Genomic DNA, 11,969 nt, shown 5'->3' with positions numbered 1-11,969 from the left:
TTTTATTAACAGTAATAATGAAAAAATAGTAGTAAGAATAGCAACAATAATACTAGCTGCCTTTTATTGAGTACTTACTATGTGTTGGATGCCATGGAAAGCACTTTACAGGTATTATCTTAATCTAAACAACACGACATCCTACAGGACAGGATTAACTGTTAACATCCTTGTTTTAGAAATGAGCACTCGGAGGCTCAGAGAGTTTAAGTTTCTCAAGATCCCATAGCCAGTAAGCAATAAAGCCAAAAATCTGACTCTAAAACCTGAGCTCTTAACTATGCTGAACTCCCTCTATGAATTTAAAACATATACATTATTCAGAACAGATTATAATTTCATTTTGAAAAATAAAGTGCAAAGTCAAGACAGTTGCATAGAGGACCCCCTGTAGCAAGTGTGTGGTTACCTTTCTACATATTTTCTGAAATACTTGTCTTTAGATACTAATCCTAAACCATTTCAACATCTGGTTGAAATTACGCATGTTGCTTCATCTATAAGACTGTGAAATGTCATTAGCAGCAAGCAAGCATATGCTTTTCATTATGTTTTACTCTTTCATATTTAAATAGTTATTAAAATAACATGATATGTTAGTATTTAGTTTCTCTATTTTCTTTATTAACTTGTATTTTAACAGGAAATACAGCGTTTTACTGTTGGTATGAAGAGCCATGTTGACATTTTGGAGAGTCCTATCATATTTTTGTTTTTGTTTTTGCAAATTATCAAGTATGACAAAACATTAAAATGTTGCAAAATGTTCTCTGTTAATTAGTGACATCCACTTTATTTTTTAAGATAAATTGAAAAGCTTTTTAAAAAACTAGGTTGCGTGAGCCATTTTAGGTTCCGTGTCACTCTGCCCATGTCTCCTTGGTCTCTAATTTGCAACAGTTTCTTCATGGTATCTTGTAATTTTAATTTGCGTTTCCCTAATGGCAGATGGTGTGGAACATACTGTTTTCCTTTTTTTTTTTTTTTTAAACTGTGGTTAAAAAACACATAAAGTTTACCATCTTAACCTTTCTTTTTTTTCTTTTTTTTTTTTGAGACGGAGTTTTGCTGTCATAGCCCAGGCTGGAGTGCAATGGCGTGATCTCGGCTCACTGCAACCTCTGCCTCCCAGGTTCAAGCGATTCTCCTGCCTCAGCCTCTCAAGTAGCTGGAATTACAGGCGCCTGCCACTATGCCCGGCTAGTTTTTGTATTTTTAGTAGAGATGAGGTTTCTCCATGTTGGCCAGGCTGGTCTCGAACTCCTGACCTTGTGATTTGCCCGCCTCGGCCTCCCAAAGTGCTGGGATTACAGGCGTGAGCCACCGTGCCCGGCCCATCTAAACCATTTTTAATTGTGTAGTTCAATAGTGTTAAGTATATTTGAATTGTTGTGATACAGATTTCCAGAACTTTTTCATGTTGTAAATCTGAAACTCTATACCTATTAAGTAACAACTCCCCCTTTCTCTCTCCCCACAACCCCTGGTAACCACCATTCTACTTTGTGTTTTTATGAATTTGACTACTTTAGATATCTCATACAAGTGGAATGATACATTTAACTTTTTGTGACTGGCTTATTTCACTTAGCATAATGTCCTCAATGTTAAATCATGTTGTATGTAACAAGAACACCTTCCTTTCTAAGGCTGAGTAATGTTCCCTTGTATGTGTATACCACATTTTGTTTATCCATTCATCCGTCAATGGACATTTGGGTTGCTTCCACCCCTTGCTATTGTGGAATAGTAGCACAATGAACATGAGTGTGCAAATATCTCTGAGACCCTGCTTTCAATTCTGATATATACCCAAAAGTGAAATTGCTGGTAGTTCTATTTTTAATTTTTTGAGGCACCTCCATACGTACTGTTTTCCACAGCACTTGTACCATTTTACAATCTTTTTTTGTTTGTTTTTGAGACAGAGTCTCACTCTGTCACCCAGGCTGGAATGCAGTGGTGCAATCTCAGCTCACTGCAACCTCTGCCTCCTGGGCTCAAGTGATTCTCTCACCTCAGCCTCCCAAGTAGCTGGGATTACAGGTGTGTGCCACCATGCCCAGCTCATTTTTGTATTTTTAGTAGAGATGGAGCTTCACCATGTTGGCCAGGCTGATCTCAAACTCCTGACCTCAAGTGATCTGCCCGCCTCAGCCTCCCAGAATGCTGGGATTACAGGCGTGAGTCACTGCGCCCGGCCACATTTTACAATGTTATCAACAATACACCAAGGCTCTAATTTCTCCACATCCTCACCAACACTTGTTTTTTTTTATATTTATTTTTTCAATAGTAATCATCCTAATGGATGTGAGGTGATATCTCATTGTAGGTTTTTTTTTTTTTTTCATTTCTCTAATGATGAGCGCTGTTGAGCATTTTGTCATATGCTTGTTGGCCATTTGTATATCTTTAGAGAAATGTCTATTCAAGTTCTTTTGATCATTTTAAAATTGGATTATTTGATTTTTTTTGTGTGGTTGTTAATTTTTTTTTTTTTTTTTTTTGAGACAGAGTCTTGCTCTGTTGTACAGGCTGGAGTGCAGTGGCATGATATCGGCTCACTGCAACCTCCACCTGCCAGGTTCAAGAGATTCTCCTGCCTCAGCCTCCTGAGTAGCTGGGACTACAGGTGTATGCTACCATGCCTGGCTAATTTTTGTATTTTTAGTAGAGACGGAGTTTCACCATGTTGGCCAGGCTGGTCTCGAATTGACCTCAAGTGATCCACCCACCTCAGCCTCCCAAAGTGCTGGGATTACAGGTGTGAGCCACTGCTCCCGGCCTCCAGTATACATTTTAGAATTGGCTTGTTGGTATCTCCAGTTTTCTTTCTGGGATTTTAATTGGGATTGTGTAAAATCGAAAAATCACGTTGGGGAGAATTGACATCTTAATAATATTACATCTTCCAACCCATGAGCAAAGTGTATCTTTCCACTTTCCATTTGTTTAGATCTTTGATTTTTTTCATCAGTGTTTTGTTATTTTTTTCATGTATAGGTCCTGCAGATATTTTGTTTAAATTTATACCTAAGTACTTCATTTTTCCGGTGCTATTGTAAATCTTACCTTCTTTTAAAACTATAACATCTGTCCTACAAACTCTCAATTTAGAATCAGTCCCACAATATATTTTGTCTGATCTCTTACCCAAATAGTTGAGTGTTCATGTCTTGTCAATGAGTGGATATTTGGCACTGTGAATTTATGGTTCCAATGTCAGATGGGTTCTTACCACAGCTAGTCAATCCTTCTGTATGTTTTGAGTCAGCAACTCTCCTGTTTCCCTAAGGAACAGCTTACAGCTGCTTTCTTCAAGCCTCTCCCTGCAAGCTCTCTCTCTTGGTAGATGACCAGAGAGGGATCTCCAAAGCACCAACAACTTAAGGGCACACTTAGTTGTGTCTGCCTCCATCTTTTTCTCTTTCTAATCTCAGAGGAAGAGATCCCCCTCTTCCTACTTAAGGCTGATCTACTTTTAGTCATTCAACTAGTATACATTGAGTACCTATTATATGCCAGATATTGCACTAGGAGCTGGGGGCATAGTAGAGAACAAAGCAGCTCACATTCTGAGGGCAGGGGTGACAGATGAACAAGTGAACAAGAAAATTATTCATGAAAATAGTGTGATATGATAGCGAGTGATGAGTAATCAAGGATGGGCTCTGAGGAGGGGACACATGAGCCACATAAGACCTGAAGGATCTGAATGAGCCAGCCATATAAGGATCAGGGGAAAGCATTCCAGGTGATGATGGCATTAGAAAGGACAAAGGCCCTACAAAAGGAATAAGTTTACATGTTGGAGGAACAGAAATAAGGCCAGTGTGACTAGGTTGTAGTGAGTAAGAGAAAGCAAGCAAGTCGAAGGAGGTGAGGTCAGAGGAGTAAGCAGAAACCAGGCCATGTAGGGCCTTGCAGGCCTGAATAAGGATTTTGGTTCTTAAAAATACAGTGAGAAGTTATTGATTGAAGGCTTTTAAGCAGAGGAGTAACACGATATGATTTATGGGGTTTTTTTTTCTTTTTTTTGAGACAGGGTCTCTGTTGCCCAGGCTGGAGTGCAGTGGCACCATCATAGCTCACTGTAGCCCCAACTTCCTGGGCTCAAGCAATCCTCCTACCTCAGCCTCCCAAGTAGTAGCTGGGACTACAGGCACGTGCTTCCACGCCTGGCTAATTTTTTCTATTTTTTTGTAGAAAGAAATTCCTCCTTTCCTTTCCTTTTTCTTTTTCCTGTCCTTCCCTTTTGCCTGTCGTGTCCTGTCCTGTCCTGTCTTTTTTTTCTCACTGGGTTGCCCTGGCTGGTCTTGAACTCCTGGGCTCAAGTGATCCTCCTGCCTTGGCCTCTCAAAGTGCTGGATTACAGACATATGCCACCGTGCCCAGCCAATTTATGTTTTAAAGTCATTCTAGGCTGGGTGCAGTGGCTCACGCTTATAATCCCAGCACTTTGGGAGGTTGAGGCAGGCAGATCACTTGAGGTCAGGAGTTCAAGACCAGCCTGGGCAACATGGTGAAACCCCACCTCTACTAAAAATAAAAAAATTAGCCGGGTGTGGTGGCACACACCTGTATGTCGTCCCACCCACTCCGGGGCTGAGGCATGAGAATCGCTTGAACCCAGGAGGCAGAGGCTGCAGTGAGCCGACATTGTGCCACTGCACTCCAGCCTGGGCAACAGAGCAAGGCTCTGTCTCAAAAAAAAAAAAAAAAAAAAAAAAAAAAAAAGCCATTCTAGCTGCTACATGGAGAGTGGCTTTTTGGGAGGCAGAATGGAAGCAGAGAGACCAATTAGGAGACCATGGCAGTAGTCCAGGTGAGAGGTGAGAGTGATTGCACCAGGGTAGTAAAAGAAGAATAGGAGAAAGTGAATGGATTTGAGATGTGTTTTGGAGGTTTTCCTATCAGGACTGGGTGATAGATTTGGTGTGAGAAGTGAGGGGAAGAAGGGAATCAAGGGTAACTCCTCCATTGTGGCTAGAATAACTGGGCAAATTGAAGTGTCATTTACTGAGATGGGGAAGAACAGCTTTCAAGGGAAAGCCAAGCACCATTTTGAACATGTTATGTTTGAAATGTCTATTGACTAAGTGGAGTTGTCAGGTAGGCAGTTGGATATGTAGTCAGCTCAACTGGGAAGGTCTAGCTAGAAATATAAATTTGGGAGTTGTCAGTATATAGATGTTACTTAAAGCCATGAGACAGGATGAAATTGCCAAAGATCTAAATACAGATAGCAAAGAGAATAAGTCCAAGGATTGAGTCCTGGGGCATCATTTAATGGTCAAGAGAGGAGGAGAAATCAGCAAAAAAGACTGCAAAGGAATGGCTACTAAGGCTGGATGAAGACAGAGTAAAACTGAGAGTGAAGAGAAGCAAGTGTTTTATATGACTCGAGGTCCAGTTAAGAAAACAGAAGACACTTTGGGAGGCCAAGGCAGGTGGATCACCTGAGGTCGGGAGTTCAAGACCAGCCTGACCAACATGGAGAAACCCTGTCTCTACTAAAAATACAAAATTAGCTGGGCGTGGTGGCGCATGCTTGTGATCCCAGCTATTCGGGATGATGAGGCAGGAGAATTGCTTGAACCCGGGAGGCGGAGGTTGTGGTGAGCTGAGATCACACCATTGCGCTCCAGCCTGGGCAACAAGAGCGAACAACTGTTTTAAAAAAGAAAAAAAAGAAAACAAAACATATTCAGAATTGTAAACAGAATTTAACATGAGGAACTGGTACTCAGGGGATAGAAGACCTTAGAATCCCAGGAAGGGATGATGAATTGATCCAGAGATTTAGCAACAGCAGGAAGCTACTTCACCTCTAGGGCTGGAGGGACAAAAGCAGAAGGTGGTATTACCCAAGTCCGGGATCAGGTACCACCCAGCAGAAGCAGGAACACCAGCCCAGCAGGAGCTTGGTCCATGGAGGGAGTGACTATCCAGTGGGAACCACAGAAGGGATAACAGTCCGTGCTGAAGATGACGCTCAAAACAGAGAGAAAGGGAAGAAATACCCTGGCTTCTTCCCTTCTCTTGCTTTCCAGTCTTCTGCCAAAGATTCCCATCCACAGGCCAAACCTCTCAGGAAGTCAGGAGGGAAAGGAGCCTGGGAAATGTTGTCTGCTGCACATAGCAGAGCAGGGGAAGAGTGGAATGGGGCCAGGCACGGTGGCTCACGCCTGTAATCCCAGCAACTTTGGGAGGCTGAGGCAAGTGGATCACTTGAGGTCAGGAGTCTGAGAAGCGGGGAATGAGTCTGAGAGCAAATAGACAAATGACCAGCCTGTTTAAAGGAGGAGGAAATGATCATCCGCCAAATGCCACAGACAAGATGAGGACTTGGAAATGACCACTGCATTTAGCAATGGGGAGGTCACTGGTGACTTTTACAAGCTGTTTGAATGGAGTGGCATAAGCGAAAGCCTAGCAGGACTGAGTTCAAGAGACAATGAAAGAAGAAGAATTGGAGGTAGTGAATATAGGTACTTTTTTGGGGGGTTTTGCTATGAAAGGGAAGAAGAGAAAGGGGGTGGTATTTGGAAGGGGAAGTAAGATTAACAGTATTTTCAAGGTGGGAGAAATAACAGCATATTTGAATGCTGATAAGGAAAAATCCAAGAGAGAAGTAAAAACTGATAATGCAGGAGAGAGAAAATAACTGAAGCAATATACTTGAGTAGGCAGGAGGGAATGGGATCTGGTGCAGAAGCAGTACAATAATAGGATTTATTTATTTATTTTTTTTTTTTGAGATGGAGTCTCACTCTGTCACCCAGGCTGGAGTGCGGTGGCGTGATCTCGGCTCACTGCAACCTCCGCCTCCTGAGTACAAGTGATTTTCCTGCCTCACCCTCCCGAGTAACTGGGATTACAGGTGCGTGCCACCACCCCCGGCTAATTTTTGTATTTTTAGTAGAGATGGGGTTTCACCATGTTGGCCTGGCTGGTCTCAAACTCCTGACCTTGGGTGATTTGTCTGCCTCGGCCTCCCAAAGTGCTGGGATTACAGGCATGAGCCACTGCGCCTGGCACAATGATAGGATTTATAGAAACTCAGATCTTCATCACTGAAGTTTAGAAAAGACCTTAAATGTCATACCCTCTAACCTTCTCTTGTGTACAGGAATTTCCTGTGTAGCCTCCTAGACACATATTGGTCCAGCCTTTGCTTTAAAGTCTCCAGGGATGGTAAACTTAGAGTTTCCCAAAACAGTCATTTTCATTTTCAGATAAATACAATTAATTTTTCCTTTTGAAAACAACCAGATGGAATTGGTGCTTTTTTTTTTTGAGACAGTTTCACTCTGTCTCCCACGCTAGAGTGCACTCTGTCTCCCACGCTGGAGTGCATTGGCTCAATCTCAGCTCACTGTAACCTCTGCCTCCCAGGTTGAAGAAACTCTCATGTTTCAGCCTCCCGAGTTGCTGGGATGCATCAATCAATGAAACAGAATAGTGAGCCCAGAAATAAATCCACGCATCTATAGCCAACAGATTTTCAACAAAAGCGCCAATAACACACATTAGGGAAAGGACAGTCTCTTCAATAAATGTTGCTGGGAAAACTGCATATCTATATGCAGAAGAATAAAACCAGACCCCTCTCTCTCACCATATACAAAAACTAACCCAGTGGATTAAAGGCTTAAATGTAGGATCTGAAACTGAAACAGCTAGAAGAAAAAGGAAATGCTGTATGACATTGGGCTGGGCAAGGTTTTTTTTTTTGTTTTTTGTTTTTTTCATATGAACTCAAAAGCAAAAATAGACAAGTAGGATTACATCAAACTAAAAAGCTATCCACCAAAGGAAACAGTCCACAGAGTGAAGATATAACCTACATATGGGAGAAAATATTTGCAAATTCTACATCTGACAAGGGGTTAATATCCAGACTGTATAAGGAATTCAAACTCAATAGCAAAAACTCAATCTGATTTTTTTTTTTTTTTTGAGATGGAGTTTTGCTCTTGTCGCCCAGGCTGGAGTGCAATGGCATGGTCTCGGCTCACTGCAACCTCACCCTCCCAGGTTCAAGCGATTCTCCTGCCTCAGCCTCCCAGGTAGCTGGGATTACAGGCGCCCGCCACCATGCCTAGCTAATTTTTGTATTTTTAGTAGAGACGGAGTTTCACCATGTTGGCCAGGCTAGTCTTGAACTCCTGAGCTCAGGTGATCCACCTGCCTTGGCCTTCTAAAGTGCTGGGATTACAGGCGTGAGCCACTGTGCCCGGCCTTAATCTGATTTTTTTTTTTTTTTTTTTTTTTTTTGAGACAGGGTCTCACTCTGTCACCCAGACTGGAGTGCAGTGGTGCAATCTCAGCTCACCACAACCTGCACCGCCCAGGCTCAAGTGATTCTCAGGCCTCAGCCTCCCAAGTAGCTGGGATTACAGGCACGTACCACCACTGCCCGGCTAATTTTTGTATGTTTAGTAGAGATGGGGTATGTTGGCCAGGATGGTCTTGAACTCCTGACCTCAAATGATCCGTCTGCCTCAGCCTCCCAAAACACTGGGATTATAGGCGTTAGCCACCGCACCTGGCCTCAATCTGATTTTTAAATGGGCAAAATACCTTTATAGACATTTCTGAAAAGAAGGCATACATAATGGCCAACAAGTATATGAAAAAATGCTGAACATCACTAATCAGGAAAATGCAAATCAAAGTGAGGTGATGTGAGGGAGATATCACCTCACTTTAGTTAGAATGGCTATTATCAAAAAGACAAAAGGTAAGGGTTGGTGAGGATGTGGAGAAAAGGGAACCCTTACATACTGCTGGTGGAAATGTAAATTACTACAGCCATTATGGAACACAGTATGGGATGTTCCTCAGAAAATTAAAAATAGAACTACCATATGATACAGCAATCCCAGTTCATATATATGTGTGTGTGTGTGTGTGTGTGTGTGTGTATACACATACATACACGCACATATATATACATATACACGATGGAATATTATTCAGCTGTAAAAAGAAATGGAATCCCATCATTTGTAACAGCATGGATGAACCTAGAGGACATTATGTTAAGTGAAATTAGCCAGACGCAGGAAGGGAAATACCCCATAATCTCACTCATATTGAATGTAAAAAAAGTTGATTTTATAGAAGTAGAGGATAGAACAGTGGTTACTATAGCCTGGGGAGGGGGAAGGAGGGATGGCAGAGATTGGTCAATAGGTACAAAGTTACAATTAGGAGGAATAAGTTCTGATGTTCTGTTATACAGTAGGATGATTATTGTTAACAATAATGTATATTTCAAAATAGAAGAAAGGATTTTGAGTGTTATCACATACAAATGATAAATATTTGAGGTGATGGATATGTTAATTACCCTAATTTGATCATTACACATTGTATACATGTATCAGAACATCACATTGTATCCCATAATATGTACAGTTATTATGTGTCAATTAAAAATTAAGAAAAATGTTGGAGCCAGGCAGTGTGGTTCATACCTGTAATCCTAGCACTTTGGGAGGCCAAGGCAGGAGGATCGCTTGAGCCCAGGAGTTCGAGACCAGCCTAGGCAACATGGTGAGGCCCTGTCTCTATTTTTAAAAAGTTTTTTTTTTAAGAAAAATATATGAGGTATTAATATTTAAAAGAAAGTGACACATTTATCATTGTTTTAATTAGGCTCTTTTGAATGTTAGAAAATGAGAGGGATTAATTGTAAGGATACACATGGAAATGAACTAGGAATAGAAGAAAACTTTTAAATTATGATTAATGGCATCTATTAAAAAATCCTACAGCAAGCATACTTAAAAGCTTGCCTCCTGAAGTTGGAAATGAGACAAAGATTCCTTTTATTACCATGGTACTGGGAATCCTAGCCAGTGCAATGAGAAGAAAAGGAAACAAAACGTTTAAAGACTTGGAAAAAATAACATCATTATTTGTAGAAAACATGATTGTGTATATAGAATATCCAAAATAACTGAAGAATAAATATTTGAATTGATAAATGAATTTAGAAAAGTTGGCCAGTTGCGGTGGCTCACACCTGTAATCCCAGCAGTTGGGAAGCCGAGGTGGGTGGATCACGAGGTCAGGAGTTCGAGACCAGCCTGGCCACTACTAAACCCCGTCTCTACTAAAAATATAAAAATTAGCCGGGCATGGTAGTGCGCATCTGTAGTCCCAGCTACTCGGAAGGCTGAGGCAGGAGAATCGCTTGAACCCAGGAGGCGAAGGTTGCAGTGAGCTGAGATTGCGCCACTGCACTCCAGCCTGGGTGACAGAGCAAGACTCCGTCTCAAAAAAAAAGAAGTTGCTGGACATGCGGTTAATATAGAAAACCAATTGTATTCTGTATCTAAGTAACCAGCAGTTGGAAACGTAACATTTAAAATTAGACATATTAAATAATTAAAATAGCATAAAAATACCTAAGGATAAATCTAAGGAAGTATTATGCAGGCCTTTACATAGAAGACTATAAAATATCGTTGAGAAAAATTAAAACCTGAGTAAATGGAATGATACACTGTGTTCATGTGGAAGACTCAATAGCTTTAAAGTGTCGGTTCTCCACAAACTGATTTATAGATTCAGTGAGACCACAATCAAAATCTCAACAATTGTGTGTGTGTGTCCACGTGTGCATGTGTCCACGTGGTGATGGGCAGGGGGCAGGGGAGACTTGACAAGCTAATTTAAATTTATAAAGCAAGGAGAAGGTCCAAGAATAGGAATGCAATTTATACAGAATGAAAAGGTCCAATATCACTCTTGAAGAACAAGGTGATAGGACTTGTTCTACTAGATATTGTTTTATTATATATTGAAAGTAATTTAAACAGTATGGTATTGGCCCAGTGATAGACAATAGATCAATGAAACAATAGAGAGTCCAGAAACAGGCTCACATGTGCAGTCACTAGATGTACAGCAAAGGCGCCCCTGCTATTCAGTGAGGAAATAATTTTTTTCTTTTCTTTTTTTTTTTTGAGATGGAGTTTTGCTCTTGTCACTCAGGCTGGAGTGCAATGGTGCGGTCTCGGCTCACTGCAACCTCTGCCTCCCAGATTCAAGCGATTCTCGTGCCTCAGTCTCCTGAGTAGCTGGGATTACAGGCATGCACTACTACACCTGGCTAATTTTTGTATTTTTAGTAGAGACAGGGTTTCACCATATTGGTCAGGCTGGTCTCGAACTCCTGACCTCAGGTGATCCACCCGCTTCAGCCTTCAAAGTGCTGGGATTACAGGTGTGAGCCACCACGCCCGGCTGGAAAGAATTTTTTTGTAATAAATTTTGCTAAGACAATTGTCTATTCTCATGGCAAAAAGAAAACTTGACCCCCTACCTCACATCATCCACAAAAGTCAATTCCAGGTAAATGAGATCTAAATGTAAAAAGTGAAGTGGTAAAACTTCTAGAAAGTAATAAAAACATTTTCATTATCTCTGGGAAATGAAAGACGTCTTAAGACAAAACCACTAACCATGAAAGAAAAGATGGATACCGCATTCAGTGTAAGAACACCTGCTCAGGCTAGGCACGGTGGCTCACGTCTGTAATCCCAGCACTTTGGGAGGCTGAGGTGGGTGGATCATGAGGTCAGGAGTTCAAGACCAACCTGGCCAAGATGGTGAAACACCATCTGTACTAAAAGAAAAAAAAACAAAAACAACAACAAAAACAAAAATTAGCCGGGCGTGGTGGCGGGCGCCTGTAGTCCCAGCTACTCGGGAGGCTGAGGCAGAGAATCGCTTGAACCCAGGAGGCGGAGATTGCAGTGAGCCGAGATCGTGCCACTGCACTCCAGCCTGGGCGACAGAGCGAGACTCCCTCTCAAAAAAAAAAAAAAAAGCACGTGCTCATCAAAAGATGCTATCGAGGGTAGAAAAGCTACAGAGAAGGTGAAGATACTTGTAAGACAAAAATCGTGAAGGGCTTGTGTCCAAAGTGTTTAAAGAGTTCCTTCTAA

The sequence above is a fragment of the Pongo abelii genome, chromosome X (genome assembly GCF_028885655.2).
Source record: "Pongo abelii isolate AG06213 chromosome X, NHGRI_mPonAbe1-v2.0_pri, whole genome shotgun sequence".
NCBI classification, from domain to species: Eukaryota; Metazoa; Chordata; class Mammalia; order Primates; family Hominidae; genus Pongo; species Pongo abelii.
Note: the sequence above shows the minus strand (reverse complement) of the source record.